The 22,460-nt window shown below is 41.6% G+C and overlaps 1 protein-coding gene and 1 non-coding gene across 3 annotated transcripts in view; one reads left to right on the top strand and one right to left on the bottom strand.

The window, feature by feature from the left end:
• The first annotated feature begins 631 nt into the window (after positions 1–631).
• Positions 632–22,460, top strand: part of WDFY3 (WD repeat and FYVE domain containing 3) — a 266,868-nt gene continuing 245,039 nt past the window's right edge. The window contains exon 1 of one of the 2 annotated variants that reach the window (XM_027599902.2): positions 632–933. The gene's annotated coding sequence lies outside the window, so the exon portion shown is untranslated. Of the gene's footprint in view, positions 934–1,725; positions 1,763–22,460 lie in introns of those variants that run through there. The other variant, XM_027599904.2, reaches the window with a different exon arrangement.
• Positions 10,881–10,988, bottom strand: LOC113926080. Its single transcript, XR_003521162.1, has one exon. It is a non-coding gene; the product is annotated as a U6 spliceosomal RNA (small nuclear RNA).

Raw genomic sequence — 22,460 nt, 5'->3', positions numbered from 1 at the left:
CAAAGGCAGACGCTTAACCGACTGAGCCAACATTTCTCCCCATATTTGGCCTAATGAAGGGAATAACCTTTGAACACATCTAGTCCTCATATTCTGAAAGGGTAAGGTGCCTTTTTTTTGGGGGGGGGCACCATTCCTAAGGAGCAGAAATTGTGGGCCCCCAACTCCACATGCTCACATATAATATCCCCTGTGTTTGGCAGCAGTGCTGAACCTTGTGTAGATCCTTACAAATGGATTGGACTTGCCAAAAGGAAAGTAGTTGAAAAGAAGCAAACAGCAAGTTCCCCTTGCTTCAGCTTCCGTGGAGGAAATTCACAAGCTTCTGTAGATTGCAGTGTTAGGAAAATCAAATTTGTCCTTAGAACAATGTTACCACTTCCCCACTCTAAGCCTGTTTCAGAGTCCCCACTCATAACTGCGCACTCAGTTTGCCTCCACTGCCAGCAGCACTCAGGCTTGCCCCAAATTTTCTACTGGGTTGATCAGGAACAGACAACAGAGGGACAAACTGATGATCACTCAGTAGTTCTGGGTTTACCAAAGCGTGTTAGTTTGGTCTAAACACTGTGTTTGTTAGGACTGCAAAGGTATAAATACCCTTTATGGGAAGGGGGGTAAAACCCCCTAAAATTTTAGGGCAACCGGCTCAAGGTCACCGAGGGAAGGCAACATTGGAGACTGGGCTCTTCAACTCCTCGGCCCAATAATGGACTGGAGCCAAACAGGACACCATCCAGGAGTTTCAAAGCTGCGTAGTAAAATAGCTAGCGTGGGCAGTCCTTTTGTACTCCAGCTAGAGTAAAATTAACGCAGTCTTCCTTCCTTCCATCGCCGTCTGACAGCATCCAGCAAATGGGTGTAGGGTTGAGGAGAGCAGAACCCAGCTGTCCTTTCACAGCTGAGTCTTTTGAGAAATTGGAACTGAGGAGGGTGAGAACCACGGGAGAGGCGCAGTGAGCTGGGAGAGGAAAAACGGGAGCAGCTGAGTGCCGGGCGAGGGGAAGGAAGCCGGGGTGTGCGCGTCTGGAAGGGAAGTGGGGAGAGGGGCAAGAGTGAAAACGGGGCCAAAGTCAAGCTGAGAGAACCCAGCGCCCGCTGCCTGCAGGAGGGGGTGAAGGCGGCCAGTAAGAGTGAGGGGGAAAGCGGGAAGCCGGGGGAAGGGAAGGAAGTAAGGAAAGAGGAAGGAAAGGCAGGAGGGGAGAGAGGAAGAGCGGCTGCAATTTCTGCGGCCGGCTCAGTAGGAGGAGCAGGAGGAGCAAGAGGAGGATCCAGAGTCAGTCAGTCAGGCAGCCAGCGGGAGGTGGAGAAAGCAGGAGGAGGAGGAGGAGGAGGATTAAAGATGGCCACCAACAGCTGCGGGAAACGGCAACAACCCCTCACTTTCCGGGATGGTCCCTGCGGGTCGGCCCGGCCTTGATGGAGAGGAGAAGCCCGAGAAGCGCCGAGGCTGAGGCGGCGGCGGCGGCGGGGACCCAGCGAGGACGAGGACGCGGGGGAGCAGGGACTGGGGCAGGAGAAGGGAAAGGCGGCGGCGTCGCTGTCCCGGCCGCCTAGCGCCGCTGCCCGCCCCCGCGGACCGCTGCCCGCCCCTCGCGGCCGCAGAATCGAGGCCGGCCCGCGGCCCCGTGCCGCGCCGCGGGGCTCCCGGGCCCCGCCGCGGACGCCGCGCCCGCCGCCCCCTCCCCGCCGCCGGCGCGCACTCGGGCCCGCCGCGGTCCCCGCTCCCGGGCCAGGCCCACTCGCGCCCGCCCGCCCTCCGGTGAGTGCCCCCGGCCAGCGCCCCCTACCCCACCCCGCGCCCGGCGCGCCGGGGCCGCTTTGTTTGTGCGGGGCGGAGGCGCTGCCCACTCGCGGCCCTGTGCCCGCTGCCCCTGCGGACAGGCCGCGGCCCAGCTGCCGCCCTCCCCCGGGACCGCGCTGCCCGGAGGCGCCGCTGCCACTGGGGTTGGCCGCCTGCCTGGTGTCCTCCACCGCGGCCTGGAGAGGGCGCCGTCGCGGTGGGGTCGGGGTTGGGGTCACGCGCGGCTGGCAGTGGGGAGCGATGTTGGGGTGTTCGGGGGGGCGGGGGAGGAGAGGGCTGGACGTTGCAGCTAGTGAGCAGTGAAGGTGTAACCTGGCGGTCCAGGGCTGGGGGTCCGGTGAGGGCCCCTTTTCTAGACCTCGCGGGGTCTGCGCTCCCGGAGCCCCCCTGCGCCCGTGCGCAGCCGAGCGAGGCCTCCATCCCTCGGGCGCTGTCTCCAGCGCCGCGGGCCTCTCCTGCTCATTCCCGAGCCCTGCTCTCCCCCAACGCCCTGTGCTGGAAACGCTTCGTTTATGCAAGGACCCGAGATGCTTGGGGTGTGTGTTTGCCCTTTTATTCTCTTGTACATGGGATGTGGTGGCACCGCAAACATTCACAGTTACGGTGGGGTTCAGAAAGCAGATGTGACCTTTCCTACCAAAAGCCATTTGGCCCACCTGGCCAGTGTTTGATCCTCAGGTGCAGCATTTTACTGATTTGTACCATTGAATTCTGAGATCTACAGCATTAGGTCCTCTTTTCGCTGAAATAACCTGATAAAACCTGATTGAAAGGACGTTTACTGTATGTGTGAATCCTTGCCTCTACTTCCAGTGCCTTAAAAAATGGTTGTTTCCTGTGGGAAAATGGTGCTAATGCATAGGAAAAACAATTTTTTGTTCAGTAATGGGCATGAGTTGGTTAGTGCCAAAATGGTTATTGTAGTCTGAAAACCAAACAATTAAAAAAAATACAAAACCTTATGCTTTGAGATAGTATATTTCCAGGTTGGAATTGTTTGAGAACAGGTTTAGAACAATTAGTTTCCACCATCAGGCTCCTATAACAAACATAATGTAAAACAGAACCCAGAATATGTTGGTTAAAAAAACAAACTAGGTGTGTTTTAGTGCACAGGTCTAGCAAAAAATAAATCCTTAAAAAAAATAAAACTTTATGGTGGGACTCTAAGCACAGGAAATAGCTTGGTACGTTTTTTTTTGTGTGTTTTTTTTTTGTATTTAGAAATACATATTGCATTACACTGAATTGAGAACTCTTGCTAGTATATTTGAGCACATAGGTACATGTTATACTTTGAACTATTCATTCTCAAGCTGCAGAAATACAGATTTATACTAGTTTCTTTTTCTGAGTTGAAATTGATTCATGTAAAAAAAATGTTAGATTTCTAATTTAAAATTTCTGCAAAAAGGAGCTATGAATAAGAAAACATGACGTTCTGGTCTTGCAATATCTATTAAACGGGAAAAGAATAAATGACAATATAGTATTTCAATAGTAGTTGGATTATCTACTTGGAAGATTCTTAAACTTGGCAATTTTCAGAGTTTACATCAGGCGTTCTTAATTTAATGCATGTGCTTCAAAGGGTCCTTGAATCCTTAGAAATTCTGTGCAGAATGTAGCATATATTTGGATTTTTTCTGGATAAAGAGTCCATGGAGTCATCACATTCTCAAAAGATGGCTCCACAAAAGATTATGAACTAGTGGATATAAAACTGATAAATGTCCTGTATTTGGAAGGTAAAATTCTTAAAGACTTGATGATTTATATCCTTCACTTGCAGTTATGGCTAAGAAATTTTTATTATGGAGAGTTTAGCACATAGAAATCATTTTCATGCATTCTTATTGAACCCTTAGGACAATGTTAATTGTTAATATGTTAATTCCATTTTACAGATGAGGAAATAAATATTTAGAGACGCTTGTTCAAAGTCACACAGCCACTGGTGGGCCAACATTTGAACCCAGGCTGTCTAAAGTCAGAGCTAGCACTGTTAGCAAGAAGGCTACACTAAGCTTTGAGTCAATGATAACATTTGCTTGGTGTTAAAATGAGTAACTTATGTTTGTTAAAATTGAAAAGTGGCTCTGAGATTATCATAATATACTGTATCATGGAATTTTAGAGCCGTTGACTCCCAAGTAGGAAGAGACCTTAGTGATGCTAACCTCTTTTAATGATACTAACCTGAAATCACACCCAAAGTAGGGCCATTTCTGTGGCATCCTTGGAAGGATCATCCAGCCTCTGATTTTCATACCTATGTGAACAAGTTCACTTCTTTCTTTCAACATTTTAAATCTTTTTCTGTTTATGTAAGTTAAAATTTGCCTTCCTGACATTTGTGCTAAGTTCCAGTTTTTCTTTTGTATGTATGATTCATTTATCATCCATAAAAGAATTAAGAGATAAATGACTCCTACTCTAATTTTTTTTCATCAGGTTTAATGAAGTATAATTTACATGCAGTAAAAGTTTCCACAAATGTATACAATTGGATAATCACCACAATGAAGATATGAAACATTTCCATCACACCAAAAAGCTCTCTCCCTCTGCCCCCAGCCCCTGGCAACTATTTTATTTTTTAGTGAGAGAGAGAGAGAGAGAGCAAGCATGAGCAGGGTGAGGGGCAGAGGGAGAAGCCGACTCCCTGCTGAGCAGGGAGCCCTATGTGGGGCTCGATCCTGGAACTCCGGGATCATGAGCTGAGCTGAAGGCAGACGCTTAACCGACTGAGCAACGCCCTGGCAACTATTAATCTAATTCATGTCCCTGTACTTTTTTGTAGAATATCACGTAAATGAAATCCTACAATATGTAGTTTTTTGTGTCTTCTTTCCCTTAGCATAATGATTTTGATATTCATTAAATTGTTGCATGTATCAGTAGTTTGTTCAGTGGTATGCTGATAAATGTTGAAACAATGTGCTCTCCAAAGAAAAAAAAATTCCTGATTTGTAGTATTTGCTAGTTATTGCAGCATAAATATTCTTACCATGGCCTATATTAAGATATCTTGAGTCATGCCTAGTTTGGGTCAGTTATGAATAAAGCTGCTATAAACGATGTGAGGGACAAATGTTTTCAGTTTTTTTCTTTTTTTTTTTTTTTAAAGATTTTATTTATTCATGAGAGACAGAGAGAGAGAAGCAGAGGGAGAAACAGGCTGCCCGATGCGGGACTCGATCCCAGGACCCTGGGATCATGACCTGAGCTGAAGGCAGACGCTTAACCCTCTGTGCCACCAAGGCGCCCTGTTTTCAGTTTTCTTGAGTTGTACCTAGGAGTGGGATTACAGGGTCCTAGGTGAAGTATGTATTTGTCAATTGCAGTAACTTTATATTGAATTGCCAAACTTCTCCAAAATGACTACTATTTTGCATTCCTACCAGCAATGTTAAGAGAATTTCAGGTGCTCTGCATCCTTGTCAGTACTTATTATTGTCAGTTATTAAGGTTTTGGCCATTATTATGTGTGTAGCAGTCCTTTAACATTTTTGACTTTTTAACTCTGATTTTCAATAGTATTTGAACCAATATAGGAAGCTTATGACCGGCATTGCTGAGTAATTTTTTTTTTTTAATTTGGTCATCAGTCATGATCTCACTGTGAAAGCTATAGCACTCAAAAGAATGTTTTTTTTTAAGATTTTATTTATTTATTAGAGAGAGAGAATGAGAGATAGAGAGCACGAGAGGGAAGAGGGTCAGAGGGAGAAGCAGACTCCCTGCTGAGCAGGGAGCCCGATGTGGGACTCGATCCCGGGACTCCAGGATCATGACATGAGCCAAAGGCAGTCGCCCAACCAACTGAGCCATCCAGGCGCCCTCAAAGAATGTTTCTTGGTTTCTTATTATGAAATTGCCTTTCATGTTATTAGAACTGGTTTTTGAGAGGAATCATTAGGGAATTCTAAAACTTACCTGTTAACATTTTCAAAACGTGCCTAAGAAAAAGCTACATAAAGCTTTTTTTCATAAAAATTTAGAATTTAAAAAACCTCATATTATGAAGCATTTCTTCAACTTTTGCTTGAACTTAAAAGAGACTGAATTCAGTCATGTAGACTTTGAACTCATCCAGGAACTTGTAAGAAGTGTTAATACATAAATGTAGCATTACTTTTCTGGTAATTAGAAAAATTAGAAAATTAGAAAGCTAATTTTCATGTAATATTAATGTGTATTTCTGATTAGGTGTAGTTGGGTTTTTTTTTTTTTTTGCTTGTCAAGTTTTTTTTTTATGTACTAATGTGTAAGCATTAATGACATTTAGAGTGCTGATTTTATTCTGGGAGATAAAATGGTTTTTAGTTTTTCCATATGGAGTGACAACACATTTGAAGGCTAATCATTTAAATATAATTTAAAAATGGTACATTTGTGATATTTGAGCATACATCCTTAACTGTCACTTGTTTTATTTTACCAGTCCAAACCTAACTTACTTAGCTCTAGATTCATATATCCAGCTGCTAGCTTAGACACATGCAACTGAGATGTTCCATAGGCATGTGAGCCTCAACCTGTCCAAACCTCAACTCATAATCTTTTCCCCCACAAAATGTCCTCCCTCCTCCTGTCTTCTCAATTTGAGGAAATGCCATTTGAATCTAGTGTGTCACTAGGTGGACAGCTGGCTGTCATCTTCCACTCCTCTGTCTTCCTCAGTTTCCACTTCCGGTCAAATACCAGGTCCGATTGCTTTTGTCTTCTAAGTACATCTCCTCTACGTTCTCCTCAGAGGCCTTTCTTTCTTTGGGCCTGTATTTCTCTGCTGAAGTATTACAGTGCTCTTCTCTATACGTGCTTTCCTTAGCTCTAGGCTCACTCTGCTCATCAGTTCCTCTCACACTCTTTCCAAAACAAATACTTTTCTGATTTTGAAAAATACACAGTTGTGATCTTTTCAATATGCATTTTTTTTCCTCTTTAAAATCTTTTAATAGATCCTAAGTCATCAAAGAGCCATTAAAGCATGGGGTTCTAGTTGGTACAAAGCTCTTTGTGACCTGGCTCTAGCTTCTCTGGTCTCATTCCTGACAACCATTCATTTGTTCATTTAAAAAGAAAAGATTTGGGGATGCCTGGGTGGCTCAGTAGGTTAAACGTCTGCCTTCGGCTCAGGTCATGATCCTGGGGTCCTGGGATCAAGCCCCATGTCGGGCTCCTTGCTGGGCAGGGAGCCTGCTTCTCCCTCTCCCTCTGCCTGCCGCTCTCCCTGCTTGTGCTCTCTCTCTCTCAAATAAATAAAAATCTTAAAAAAAAAAAAAAAAAAAAATTGAGTGTCTGCTCTCCACTCTGCGGAGTGCTAGGTGAAAGAGTTTTATCAAGGAGCTTAAATTCTAGAGGGGGACAGATGACAAGTGTATACTATTATCAGGTGGCAGTAAGTGCTTTGAGCAACATAAGGCTGGGTAAGGAGTTAGGGAATAGTAGGTTGCTGATGTGGGTGCCCGTGCTATTTATAGAGGGCTGTATGAGAAGGCCTCCGTTACCGTGGCGTCTGAGCAGAGACTTGAAGTGTTGCAGGGAGTGAGAGTTTTAGATTTGTGAGAAAAGCAGGTGCTGAGGCCTTGCAGAGGGAGGGTGCTTGAGATGTTTAGAGAACAGGAAGGGGTTGGCTGGAGGCAGGTGAGAGCTGGGGTCAGGCTGGTGGAGGCGCCTGCAGAGCCAGCAGGCCAGTGTGAGGACTTTGGCTCCTGAGCTCAGTGAGTCTGAGCCTAGAGTGGGTCCTTTCCACAGACGGAGATGCATTCCCGTCTCCTACTTGAGGTTTCTCAAGTAGGCTACCTCTCCTTCTACCAGCAATAGTGCTGCCTTGGCCCTCCCGTTTTCCCTTAGTAGTACTCTTTGTCAAACCCGTACTGAATAGCTGCGTTGTTTGTCTCCTCTCCCTAAGCTGAGGTCCTAGACTTTTTTTTTAAACCTCTGAATTCCTATTTCATTGAATTAATGTCTGTCGAATTTTAGAATTGCTGAAAATGGGGCAATTATTGAAAACTGGGTAAGAGATGCTCAACAGTATTGTGGAGTGGACTGCTACCTCATGTGAATGTGGATTCTGTTTTGCTGATCACTGTGCATTTAGTGCCCAAGCAATGAGCCGTGCATAGTAAGTGGTGAACGATCGAGTGAACACCCATGTGCCAGCCTCCCTGCTTGCTCCTCCGCTTCCCTGAAACCCACAGGCAAGCCTCCGCCAAATCTCTTAACACCTTTCCCTACTTGCCTTATCCTTTCTCTAATCACAAGCTCAAGAAATGCCAATATTTTGGAGATTCTTTCATTCATTCATTATAAATGAATGTAAATGTAACAAAGAAACATAGGTAATTTCTCTCCAGGCTAAATAGATGGGGGTTGCACAATTTTGGGCTCATTTGCACTTCTGTTTTCCTTTCTTTGGTGGTAATTTTTTTGAGGTTATTTTATTACTGGGCCTTTGAATCTTTAATAAACAAGACACTGATGGGTCTAGAATATCATTTCTATAAACAGCTCAAGCAGGAGGAGACTGAAAAGTCTAGTACCAGGAATAAAATCGACAGTATTTCTTAGCGTGTTTCATTTGGTTGAACAATTAGAGTTGGTTTATTTACCTCACTATGCTGGTGCAGACCTGTGGGCTTTTTGTGCTCACCACTGAGTCTTTAGAAATGGCTGGCTGCAGCAGGGACTCTTCAACCCCACAACATCTAGGTATCATCTTAAGCCTTGGAAATCTTACCAGTAACTCTTGAGTCCTCAGTCCTTACATCTCAGGCTTCCACATTCTATCTGCCTCCCCCATAATACCTGCGTGTCTTTGAGCCTGCAGGGGAAGGACGTTGGGAGACCCTAAGTATTATATTTGCTGTAAGATGAGGCAAAGCATTTAATTTTTTTTTTAGATTTTATTTATTTATTTGCCAGAGAGAGAGAGTGAGAGCATAAGCAGGGTGAGTGGCAGGCAGAGGGAGAAACAGACTCCCCACCAAGCAAGGACCCCAATGCAGAGCTCCATCCCAGGACACTGGGATCATGATCCAAGCCGAAGGCAGACGCTTAACCAACTGAGCCACCCAGCTGTCCTGAGGCAAAGCATTTGAAGTAACATATGTTAGTGATAGGAATTTTCTTCCATTTTTGTTTAACTAAAATTCATTGTGTGCGGTAGGCTGTCTTATGTATAATCATAAATACTGGATTATTGATCTTTAATAGTGTTGCATTCCATTGTGATAAACCTAGTGTGATAGACCCTTTAGTTTTTTAGTATGTGAAATACTTTGTGTATCTTAGTCCGCTTAAAGTGGGTACTATTTGTATTTTGACCAACAAAATGGTAATTTCGCTCTGTGCTGAGTGTTTGTTTTGGGTTTGAGTTTTTTTTGTTGTTGCTGTTTTAAGGGTTATGTGTGAGTAGGGCCTTCATTTTATTTCTCTAATAGAGTGGTCTTACTGTGAAATGTGTACGTTGGTTTTCTTATGTCAAGGAAAATTGTTAGGGCCTTAGGTTTAAGTTTACTCTCACAAATTAAAAAAAAAAATTGTTACCTGCTTCTATTTGTATATAGTATATTAGTGCGTGACTTGGGACAATAGTAACGCATTTGGTTATTTTAAGTACAATATTATCATTGCACCATGGCAGTCAGGTGCTGCAGTACCCAGGCATGCTTGAGACTTGTAGGTGCGCTGTGACAACCCTCTCTTTTTGTTATGCTGACCCAATAGCAGACACTGTTAAGCCTTAGGAAAACTGAACCTCTTTTTAGCAAAGAGAACAGACTTATTATCCATTTGGTGAAGTTATAAGCTCAAATTAGTAACTGTAAGTCAACTACATTCATGTGAAGCTATAGTGGGTTTAAAGTATGGTACTCGTATTTTGGAGTCTAGAAGGCTACTGGGTGATAATTTTTTTTTTTTTTCTAATAAACTAATTACAGTTTTCTTTTGTGTATGGCCTAATCCCTTTAAAGTATTTTTTATTACTACTTAGAAAGATAAATGCCTATTTATAACGGCACTTCAGAGGCCCAGAAATTAAGGGATTTGAATTCCGGTACTACCTCTGCCACTACAGAGCTGTGTTACTTTGGGCCCCTGACCTGTCCTGTCGGGCCTCTGGTTCTCCATCTGTTGGCGATCCTTTCCACTGCAGGTCCTTTCCGTAATAGTGATAGTTGAGTTCTGACACTCCTTCTGTTGGTTTTCCTCCGACCTTAAGCCCTTGGTACCTATGTTGCAAGAGGGATCCTGTTACAGGGTACTCTTTGACATGAGTGAAAGGTACGTCATCAACACTTGATGAATTTGCTCTTTTGAAAAAAAGTTTTATTTAAATAGATACACACTGCGGGGAGGGGGAGGAGGAGAGTCACAAGCTTCTCACTGTGCTGAGTGCGGTGCCGCCAGTGCAGGGCTCAGTCCCACAACCCCAAGATCACAACCTGAGACAAAACCAAGAGGCGATGCTTAACCAACTGCACCACCTAGGTGCCCCGAATTTGCTGCATTTTAAAATATCAGTTCCAGCTCCCTCTTCCTTTATGTTTCTTCCCAGCTTGTTTCCCTCTTCTCCAGCCAGTATGGACTTAAAGAGGCCAGTTAATTTAATATTAGCCTAAGAAAAGTAAGCATCTGATGCACAGCTATTGTATTTATTGAAGTGTAGTTGACATACAGTGTTATACTTAGCCATTACTTGATATTACAAACTCATCCGGGGTACCTGGGTGGCTCGGTGGGTTAAGCATCTGCCTTGGGCTCAGCTCATGATCCTGGAGTCCTGGGGATCAAGTCCCGCATCAGGCTCCCTGTTCAGTGGGGAGTCTCCTTCTCCCTCTAACCCTCCCCCCCCCATGCTCTCTCTCACTCTTTCATTCTGTCTCTCTCAAAAAAAAAAAAAAAAAAACCCATGCCAAAATTATTTTGTATTATTTTTTTCTTCAGGGGGACAACTGATTTGTTTATATCTGCATAGAACCTTGTAGGCTTATTGTAGGTTTATTGCCTTGCTCTAAGTAAAACATCCACCCACATAAATTTTACTTTATAACTTAGGAGGTGATTGATTATTGTATATAGGACTCAACACTTTATGTGTCATCCTTATTCAGAGCCAATGCTAATCTTCTCTGTATCATTCCAATTTTAGTATATGTGCTGCTGAAGCGAGCAATAGGACTAAACACTTTGAGAAGAATCCCACAAGTGGGGCACCTGACTGGCTCAGTCAGTGGAGCATGCGGCTCTTGATCTTGGGGTTGCCAAGTTGGGTGTAGAGATTAATTAAAATAAAATACAATCTTTAAAAAAAAAATCCCACAAGTATTGTCTCAAAATATCCAGATCTCTTAGTACATTTTAAGTGTTTGAATTTAGAAAAGCAATTTATATATTTGTTTTAATGTCTCTAACTTATTCGGATTGCATTACCTTATTGATATATATGTATTTTTAATTTTTTTTAGAGATTTTATTTATTTGTTCTAGAGACAGAGAGCTCGAGCACAAGCAGAGGGAGAAGCAGGCTTCCTGCCGAGCAAGGAGCCCGATGCAGGACTCGATCCCAGGACCCTGGGATCATGACCTGAGCCAAAGGCAGACAGACGCTTAACTGACTGAGCCATGCAGGCGTCCCTATATTTTAATTTTGAAGTAATTATAAACATACAGGAAGTTTCAAAAATAGTAGAATCCATGTACCCTTCACCCATGACCCTTTACCCAGTGGTAACATTTTACATGACTATAGTATAATACTGATTTGTATGTATTTTATTGCTAAAAGCATAATGATCTTGCTCATTTTGAAAAATGTTGACAAATACAAGAATGTTGATATTTTTGTTCACCTCAGGGTGAAGAGGTTAATATGTACAAATTCAGATGCCATGCTTATTTCCATAGGTACCAAAGATATATATTTCTTCCGTACGTTTGCTGTAAAAAAGGGTGACGAGTAACTAGGCAAACGGCTGATAACTTTCCACTGGGTAGTTCATTCACAGCCCTGGATATAGTCATGTAAAATTTCAGTTACATGGCATTCTTCTTAATTCTGCTTTGCTGGACTTCTTTATTTAATCGCTAGTATATTTGCTTACTAGGAACTTTCATTCTTAAGATGTAACACAATATAAAAGAAATATTGGACAGTTAAGAGATATTAAGTACCCTCTATCACTGTACTGAATATAAAGGAGAATTTGGAAAAGCAGGAGGGGTATTTATAGTGTAGTTGAATAAACAGCTGTAGAACATTACCACATATTGTATAATGTATTTAGCAAGTTTTAGTCTCTAAACACGTACACATAGGGATATAATTGGCCTTCAGTAGGCATTTGTTGAGTGAATGAATGTACTTAGGTAATAAGCATGTTGTCACAAAATTATGTAAGTCTTAAGAAAATAAATGTTTACTGTCACTCTTAGGAATTCTAAAACTATTCATTATCGACTGAAAGAATGATAATACATGTTTTATTATGTTTCTTTATTCTCGTTGCCCTAGAAATCCTTTGGTAAACTTATAATCAGTTTTCCTTGATAAAAGCCTGGGTCTCTGTGACTCTAAAGCCCAAGTATTTTCCCCATGGCATATTGCTCATTAAAACACAGTATTAGGTGATAAATGCCATATTTAAGTAAACAAGTATGAAATAAAAATAGGCTCCCTATCAATTATTTTTAGAAAAAAATCATTGTGTATTGATTGCCTAATTTATTTAGCTTGACTTATTTCTGTAATAATGACTAGTGACTACATTAGATCAAGTATAAGGGATTAAACTTGCTCTGAAGACCTAGTTCTTATTTCCCAAAATGATGATACACTGTAAATAGACTCTCAAAGATCCTAAAAATGTATATTAAAAATTCTGTATTTTTTCCTAAATATTAAATGTTTTATAGTATGCTATGCTGGGTGCTGTGGGAGCTGAGGATGTCTAAGACATGGATAGTTCTCTCAATACCTTTATAATACACCGAAGATAAGATAAACTCATAAGGAACAGTGTGTGATTAGTCTGTGAGGTACAGAAGTTCTGTGACTGCTTAGTGAGTAGAAAGATTATTTTTAGTTGAGATGATTAGGGGAACCTTACAATGATGTTTGATCTGAGTATCAGGGAGATTGATAGAAATTCCTTGGAGAAAATTGTGAAGTGAAATTTACTTATGTCAGAATTACAGAAAATTATAAAATCAATTGATTTTACTATCAGGTGAGTTTTCTAGGAAAAAATTAGTCTGATTTTAATATTTAAATAATGAAGATAGGGATGCCTGTGTGGCTCAGTCGGTTAATTGCCTGCCTTTGGCTCAGGTCCCTGGGATTGAGTCCCATGTCAGGCTCCCTGCTCAGCGGGGAGCCTGCTTCTCCCCCTGCCTGCCGCTCCCCCTGCTTGCGTTCCTGTTCTCTCTCTCCCTCTGTGACAAATAAGTAGATAAAATCTTAAAAAGAAATAGTGATAAGGATTAGGAATAAAGTAAAATATTTAGGAAAAAACTATTTTTTTAAAAGATTATTTATTTGTCAGACGGTGAACCAACTGAGCCACCCAGGCGCCCGAAAAAAACCTATTTTTAACATGAAAACCTTTTGCTCCTGAAGCATTTTGCAGCTAGGTTACCCTGAAAATTGTACTAAATACGATTTTCCTAGCCTGTATTCTTTTTAAAGATAATTTAGTCTGTCGGATTAATGACAAATGTGCTTTATATATTTTCATCTTAGTTTGATGACTCCAGAAATAGATGAGTTATCTCTTTGGTGAAAATGAAAACTGTTTTATTGCTGTTGTGTTATTTCTGAGGTTCCAATGTTTTAAAGTATTTCTATTTTCTCTAAGTGAAATAGCATGGAAAAAATTATCTTGATGGGGCACCTGGGTGGCTCAGTCGGTTGAGCACCCAACTCTTGATTTTGGCTCAGGTCATGATCTCAGGGTTGTGGGGTTGAACCCCACATCGGGCTTCGCACCCAGCACAGAGTCTGCTTGAGATTCCCTCTCCCTCTCTCTCTGCCCCTCCCCCGTAAAATAAATAAATAACATCTTTAAAAAAATTATCTTGACATTGTGAAGTTATTTTTTTTCAAGATGTTATTTATTTATTTGACACACAGAGAGAGAGAGAGAGAGAGAGAGAGAAACACAAGTAGGGGGAGTGGGAGAGGGAGAAGCAGGCTTCCCGCGGAGCAGGGAGCCCGATGCGGGGCTCGATCCCAGGACCCTGGGATCATGACCTGAGCTGAAGGCAGACGCTTAACGACTGAGCCACCCAGGTGCCCCAACATTGTGAGGTTATTGCTAAGAGGTAGCTCTTGGTGGCAGCTTAAAGAAGAGGCTAGAGGAAGAAGGAAAAGGACAGTGTGTGTGAATGGCGGCACCATAGGGGAGTTCTCTGTAGAAGGGAATTGTTTTAGCTTAGGTCATTCGGTGTAGCTGATGCCATGCTGGACCTAGTTAGACCAGAGCATTTCTGAAAGCTAGTTTCTTGGGCAAACCTATATAAAGAGGAAAAAAAAACAAAAAATCTATATATAGAGCAGAAAATCTTTCGAGTTTGCTTTAGTTATATAATAAATATTAGTGGAAAATGGTGTCAACACATTCATTTGTGTTCTCCACCTCCTTTTCCACAGAGACCTAGATTTAAATCTGAGTCACCAGAGTAAATAAGTTCAGCGATTCCCAGCTTGTGTTAGATTGCATAACCTAACCAACCACATGGGTTGGCAGAGGTGTTTCTACTTTCAGGAGGGTGTGGGGAAGCCCGACAGGACATGGCAGCTGCTGAAAGGCATGGAGGCTGCCATTACCACGGGACATGTACTTGTGTGTTTGGGGCTGGTCAGGAGAAATACGTGCTGACTATGACTAGCCTTTCTGAGATGACGATATTTAATGCTAGTGATCTGTAGGCATAGCTCGGGGAAGAGTGTTGTATCTTTCTTAGAAAGCTTATTCTTTTTCTTCTTTATGAATTTGCATGCACTTTGAATTTTCTCAGCCTAATACATTCATCAGAAATGAGCCATTTTTTGACTGTTGCTTGCCAGTGTTGAAAGAACTTTAAAAGGATCCTTACATTCTGGCCTTCTTACTCTGCTTGTTGACACCTACTTTAAGCGTAGGTTTTAATAGTTGCTTTGCATATCCTGATGTCAAAGCATCATTCCAGTCTAGTCAAGATCGTCTAGCAAGTGCTATTTTAATGGAAGAAGACCGGTTGCATTCCAGTACCTAATTGTTGTTTTGGTGTTATTATTTAATATCTAGCATGCTTATATCTATCAGTCACATCTGCATGTACTTTTTTCAGTTTTATTAAAGCTTCGAAATGCTCTTATATAGCATGCTGATTTTGGCATTTTGAAAATTTTTCTCATACCTGTGTGAGTAGCAGATTTAAGTACTATACACAAATTTTGAGTTTGGTCTCATTTCATCATCTGTTATCATTAAGGGGTCAGTAAAATAGTCCTATTTTTACAAAAAATGTTTTAAGGATGGCAAAGTGACTGCCTTAGTAAAGAATCCTCTGGCTTATTGGAGTTACAGGTAAAACTAAATTACATTATTATTTTCCTATCACATAATCTGTTTTCTTCATGAGAATTCAACTCACTATAGGATGTCTGTGAACAGCAATTTAGAAGATACAGTGGCCAGTAACTCATTTCCAGATGTCTGTAATAAAATGGATTTTTAAAAGATAAATATTGACAGGGTGCCTGGGTGGCTCAGTCGTTAAGCGTCTGCCTTTGGCTCAGCTCGTGATCCCAGGGTCCTGGGATTGAGCCCTGCATCGGGCTCCCTGCTTGGTGGGAAGCCTGCTTCTCCCTCTCCCACTCCCCTGCTTGTGTTCCTGCTCTCACTGTCTCTCTCTCTCTGTCAGATAAATAAATAATATCTTAAAAAATAAAAAGATAAATATTAAGCATAGTGTTAGGCTGAGGAAAGGGTTATAGTAATATAAAATCGGAATAAAGGAAAATAATTGCCTGGTGAAAGAGTAAGAGCAAATGAAATTAATCCATGACGTGGCATGCATTTTGCCTTGTGCTTATAGATGTCAGTAGGGAGTTGTTTTTGGGAAGAGGGACTTAGAACTCACATCACACTTGGTTTTGTTAGAGTAAGGTCCTCCCTGGAAGAAGTTGTCTTTCTACAGTGACTGTACTGCATCTAACCTGAGTACATTTGACACTCCTTAACTAGCCATCAGAATCCTTGATTTTTTTTTTTATTCAACAGGAGTTTATTAACTGTTTACTTTCTGTGGTGTAAATGTTAAGATAGTAAAATAGTATTTCTCATTTTGAAGAGCTAGTACACTAGTTTATGAACAGATAATTATTAAATACTGTGGTAACGACATCTGTGTTGAGGTTTCACTGGCTTTCCTCCCTAGCCACAGTATTTGGGGTTCCTTTTATTCGTTGCACTTGTTCTTACTGCAGCTCTCTTGGCTTATAAGGGGCCTAAGGTAAGTACACATACCTTTCTCCTTGAATCTTCAGCTACGTTGCAGTTTTCCCTTATACCTGTGACCATCCCCCTTGTGGCTTGATGTTTAGTTAGGAATCAAGGTAGAGAAAGCCAGGGAAGGGAACAACTTTAATGAAGGTGTACTATTCATTGAAGTATTCAAGTATTCAATGAAGGTGAAGTAAAATGAAGGTGGAGAAAGTGATGGGAATCCCATTTTGGATACTAAATGGGATTAGAAGTTTAAGTTTCATAAAGAAGTATTCAGCATTGATCAAAAGAGATACTAAATTGGGGTGCCTGGCTGGCCCAGTTGGTAGAACATGCAACTCTTGATCTCGGGGTTGTAAGTTTGAGCCTCACGTTGGGTGGAGAGATTACTTAAAAATAAAATTTAAAAAAAAAAAGATACTAAGTTATATGACAAGATACATACACTGTTTTATTGCTCTCATTACCTTATAAGTTTTGCGTCAAGAAATTACTGCTAGAACTCTTGGGAATGAAATGATCATTTCTATGTGCTATAATAGGATATATTTATAAAATGTAATGTAGTCTTTGTCTTTTTTTTCTACTTTTAAAAAATTTAAAATTTTTTAAATTTTAAAAATTTTTTTGGCATGTAAATGTCCGGAAATCATATTATCTTAATATTACTATGCTATAAAGTGTGCAATCCATACCATTTAGAAATTTTTTTCTTTCATTTGTTTGCTTTGTTTCAAAATTCTATAAGTTTACTTACGTGTACCATATCTCAAGATATGATAGAGTTTTGTTGTATTTATGATGATAGGGCATGGCCCAGTTTTAGACTAGGGCAGAGGTTACTATTATACAGGACAGAGTAGAAGGAGTCCACACTTAGAAATAGTGCTGCCTGTTAGAGCCAGTCTCGTCTAAACTAGAGGTGTAGAGGAAAGGTCTCCTTCCTCTCTAAGCCATGTCAGGAGTAGAACAGCTAGAGAGCAAACCTTTTGTTACTGCGAATTCAAGGTGAAGCAGCACGTGGAATCTTGGAGAAAGTGTGTGTGTGTGTGTGTGTGTGTGTGTGTAAATGAATAAAATAAATACCCACAGGTATGCATATATGAGTGGCTGTCAGGGAATTCTGTTTGAGGGTGCTGGGCTCCAGATCATGGCCTGATTTCTGTCCTTGGGATTGGGACTGGTAAGCAAAAGTAGGTGTCCCAGTCCTCGGAAAGACAGGATGGGGAACAGACTGGGGACCTGCAAAAGTGTCAAAACAGAAGCTTAGTTATAATAACAGGTGTCGGGCTCAGTCGGTTAAGCGGCTGCCCTCGGCTCAGGTCATGATCCCGGGATCGAGTCCCACGTCGGGCTCCCCGCTCGGCGGGGAGTCAGCTTCTCCCTCTGACCCTCTTCCCTCTCGTGCTCTCTCTCTCTCATTCTCTCTCTCAAATAAATAAAATCTTTTAAAAAAGTAACTGAGGTGTCAACAGGGCTAGAACGGCAGAAGGAGTAAGAGTAGGACAGGGTGTGTGTCGGAACGAGCTAGGGGTCCCTGTCCTCTAATTGGGGTATAAGGGTTGGGTGAATTAGTGTTAATGATGACTCGATCTGGAATCAAAGATTGGGGCTGACACTGCTTATGCCTCTCCTGTCACAAGTCCATGTTAAATCTAGGATTTAAGTGACAGGAGAAGCAAGGCACATGGAGAGTAGAATTAGGCTGGGCTTGACATTTTTATACTAAGTATCTTTTACGGAAAAAAATTCATTTCCATTGTTAATCAGTAATCATTTAGTTTGCTTTATTGGCACTGGTAAGGTGTCACGAGTTGCAAAGAACTGCTGATGCCTCACAGTAAAGTCTTAACAGGGAACTGCTGCTGAAATGAACAAACTGAAGCTGTGGAGTAAGTACACTTTCTTGCAAAATAAGAGGATATGAAAGAGCATGGTAGGCATGAGGGTTCTAATGGGATTCTGAAGGCAAAACTACAACATGATAGGAGTTGAGGTTTTGAGCAGGGTAAGAGGAAGCAAGGAAAATGTATGATTATGATAATTTGATATTAAAATGAGAACCTTCCACACCTTTTTTCACTTCCTAGAAGTCCTATTAGCATGTTTTGGGTTGCAGTCAGCTGATACTCATTAGCTTAAGGGGGAACAAAAGCCATTTTTGGAACCCATACTGGACACTGAATGATGACTTGAACAAGTGGGTCTTGAATAGAAGAAACCAGAGGAGCTCTGGGGATCTCATCAGTTTTTATACCGTCTTTCTAGACCCCTGCCATTAATGTGACTTTACATTAAAGATTTAATCTCTCTGCCCTGCCTTTTCAGTTTTTACATTCCAGTAAGAAAGATTAGATTACCCTGTTCAGACCAGCTATCTGTCTCCCAAAGCTAGGGGACCAGGATTATGGTATATAGTCATAGCCCCAGAATCTATGGCTGGTGGCCATCCCCAAGAAGGGGATATCAGAAGTGGGGTAGCCCTCCTAGGAAATAACTAGAATATCTCAGCCTTTAGTACTTTAACCACCTCTTTTCCCTCCTCACTTAATGTAAATGTGGAGATAACCCTGTTCTCTCATCTGTTGATGCAGTTTTTCTAGTGGGAGAAAATCTCAACACAAGCTGTGGTACCGTATTCAGAGGCAGGACCATAGGGCAACTGGTTCTAGTGTTTTGCTGCCCCTGGTTGCATTGTGATTCTTGGTATTTTACAACTTAAATTTAATTCCTGCTAATTTGCCATCTACATGATTGGGGGAAAGGAAAAGGAGATAAAAAGAAATTGTGTTTAAAGGGAAAGATGGGCGTACTTATTACACACCGGTGACTAGTAAGGAAATCAGTGCTGGCTTCAATCTTCAGTTTTGCGTCAGTGCACGCACCCTAATCTGTTTGACTTCAGGTTTCATACCTTCTGCTAGTATCTTGGCTTATCAGGGTTCTGTTCCTAACGAGCTGACCCTCTTGCATTCTTGAAAGAGTCTGAGCCCTCATAGTTCCAACTGTATGGAATTGGGATAGTCTTCTACTAAACATGTGCACAGTACTGTGAGAACGTACTCCAGGGGAGTCCCCTAAGTTCTTCTCATGGTCTTCCTAGCTCCCAGAGTTATAGTAGCAACCTTACTTTCCCTTGATAGCCAGGGACATTCACCCCCAACCAATTCTGTAGCCTCTATTTTTGTTCTTGTTGTCTACTGTCCTGAGGAAATCGAACTGAACATGATAAGCTCAGCTTTCAATAGAGTGAAACAGTTATTTTGTTTCCTGGCATAAGAATTTCTTCGTTCGGTACTAAAACTTCTAGATAGCAGATTTCAGAGTTCCTGAGATAAGAAACAAAGCCTTGAGAGCAGAAAAGACATCACTCCACTGTAATCGTTGGTTCCCGTTCCCTCACCCTTTGTATTCTGGAAATGGGAAACAGCATTTATTGGTTGGTGCTTCAGAGCCTATTTTATATCCTGTAGCATCCCAAATTCAGAAGTTTTTAGCTGGGGCAACAACTGATATATTAAGTTTCAAGAAGCCTTTACTTTCTGCTAGGGAGACATCAGTGTCTGAATAAGGGTCTACCTGATCAGGAGGCCCTGAGCATCCACTCATCGCCATTTGAAGGGGATTCTTGGATCAGAGCCATGTGATTGATTAATTGATTGATTTTTTAAATAAGATTTTATTTGAGAGAAAGCGAGCGAGCGCATGAGAGCAGGGTGAGGGGCAGAGGGAGAAGCAGATCCCCCGCTGAGCAGGGAGACTGACGCAGGGTTCAATCCTGGGAGTCCGGGATCATGACCTGAGCCGAAGGAAGACACTTAACCGACTGAGGCACCCCGGCACCCCAAGGCCATGTGATTTATATGAAACATTTGGTTAATCTTGTGTAGTGTTCCTGGCAAGGCCAATTCAGAATCTGTGTCTCTTACAGCAAAGAACCAGCCATCACCATTTTTTTTTTTAAGTTTTTATTGAAATTCCAGTTAGTTAACATGCAGTGTAATATTAGTTGTAGGTGTGAAAGGTAGTTGATTCAGCACTTCCATACCATACCCAGTGCACTCCTTCATCCCCATCACATATTTCCCCCATCCCCACACCCACTGCCATCACCATTTCTGTAATCCAGGGGGCTTGCAGTACTTTGCCTGCTAAGAAGTAGTGCCTATGGAGGACTCAGGCAAGTGGGTTCCACAGTAGGGGCAGTTGCGGTCAGTCTTAGTGAGTCAGGTAATTGATCCCTTGCGTAACTGCTCTTCCCACCACCTCGTTGTGGTTTTCATGAACTCACTGAGCAGGGACTAGGCTGGCTGCAGGAGGAGTTAGGACTTGATCTCTGTTGTGGGTCATCTCTGCAACGATCATTAAGAGGCTTAGTATTTTGATTTGTTTGCTTTGGCAGCGGCAGGATTCTGGTGAAGAATTTTTTTAGGCTATGACCCCATTGTGAGAGGTTCATTCAAATAGCCATTCCTTAAATCTCTCCATGATTTTTCCTCTGATCTTTTCCTTCAAGGCCATTGATCATGGCACAGAAAAGATCGTAGGCTCTCTAGCCACTTCAGGAAGTGCCTACTACAGAAGTAATAATATATTCTGTAAGTTCTCAAACTTAATTATATATTCTAAAAGTTTTCAAAATGTTTTATATTACGTGATTTAGATCTTTTCTCTTTTTGATTTCATGTTTTATAGTTTCTCAGCCATAAAGGCCTCACTTTTTTTTTAAGATTTTATTTATTTATTTGTCAGAGAGCACAAGCAGGGGGAGTGGCAGGCAGAGGGAGAAGCAAATTCCCCACTGAGCAGGGATCCCCATGTGGGACTCGATCCCAGGACCCTGGGGATCATGACCTGAGCCAAAGGCAGACACTTAACCGACTGAGCTACACAGGCGTCCCAAGGCCTCACTTTAAAATTTCTTTTTATTTTCGTTTATAGAATGCTAAAATGCCATATATCCTGTGAGTGTGAAGGCATGTGTATACATATATATACATATATATGTATATGTGCTCATTTGAGCATAGGAAGTGTTCCAAAAAGTGCATACCAGACTTATGATTCTCTTTGGAGCATGGGTTGGGGGAAAAGAAGACTAGGAATTGTGGTGGAGAGCAACTTTTATTGTTTTACTTAAAAAAATATGTTCTGCTTGACACTTCATATTCTACTGAGCATGCACTTTCATTAATATGAAAAATGCCAGCATATGACTTTTATTTCTTAGTTAGGAGAGAGAATTTCAGGATGATTAAGGACTAATAAGCATTATTTATATATAAAGCTACCTGTGTTGTCAACAAAAGCGTATGTAGTGGTTTTAAATTTTTCTTTTAGCCTACGTATTTGACTATCAGCTGCTTATTGAAAGTCATTGCATAAGTTAGTTTTTCATGTATTTACACTAAGGTTGAATTTCTTTGCTTTTCTCATAAAGTGATCATTTAAAACTGTAACAAAAAGTGTAATATATCCTAATCTGAAATGTCTGTAATTCAGAGGTCAAACTGCAAAAAGGAGTTGCAAGAGGGGGGCTTTCAACATATTATTCTCTCTTGCTAATTTTAGGTTTCATGTCAGGCATCTGATAAGGACCCAATGCTATGAAGAGCTCTGAAGTAGAAGTAAAGGGATGTACTTTCCAGTTTTTAGTATGGCAGTCTCGCTTGTATCATCTTGACTGTTCAGTAGTTGTTGATGATTTTGTCACCTCCCAAAGAGCAGTTTATTACCTTTTTTTTCCTTAAAGGAACCTATTCTTTGAAGTACATACGTAGAGAAAAGTGAACAAATATAAATGAACATTTCGATATACTATTTTAGGGGCACCTGGGTGGCTCAGTCGGTTCAGTGTCTGCCTTTGGCTCAGGTCATGATCCCAGGGTCCTGGGATGAGTTCTGCATCGGGCTCCCTGCTCAGCGGAGATCCTGCTTCTCCCTCTTTGCCTACTTGTGCTCTCTATCTCTCTGTCAAATAAATAAATATAATCCTAAAAATATATATGTATATATATATTATTTTAAAAAATGAAAAGGCTAGCCGTAGGCTGGGAAAAATATTTGCAAAACATTTATCTGGCAGAGGATTTGAACCAAAATATCTTAAGAACTGTCACTATTTGATAATAAGACAAAGAGCCCTGTCAAAAAAATAG

Source organism: Zalophus californianus, chromosome 2, assembly GCF_009762305.2.
Source record: "Zalophus californianus isolate mZalCal1 chromosome 2, mZalCal1.pri.v2, whole genome shotgun sequence".
In the NCBI taxonomy this organism is placed as follows: Eukaryota; Metazoa; Chordata; class Mammalia; order Carnivora; family Otariidae; genus Zalophus; species Zalophus californianus.
Note: the sequence above shows the minus strand (reverse complement) of the source record. Positions and strands in the feature narration are given on the sequence as shown.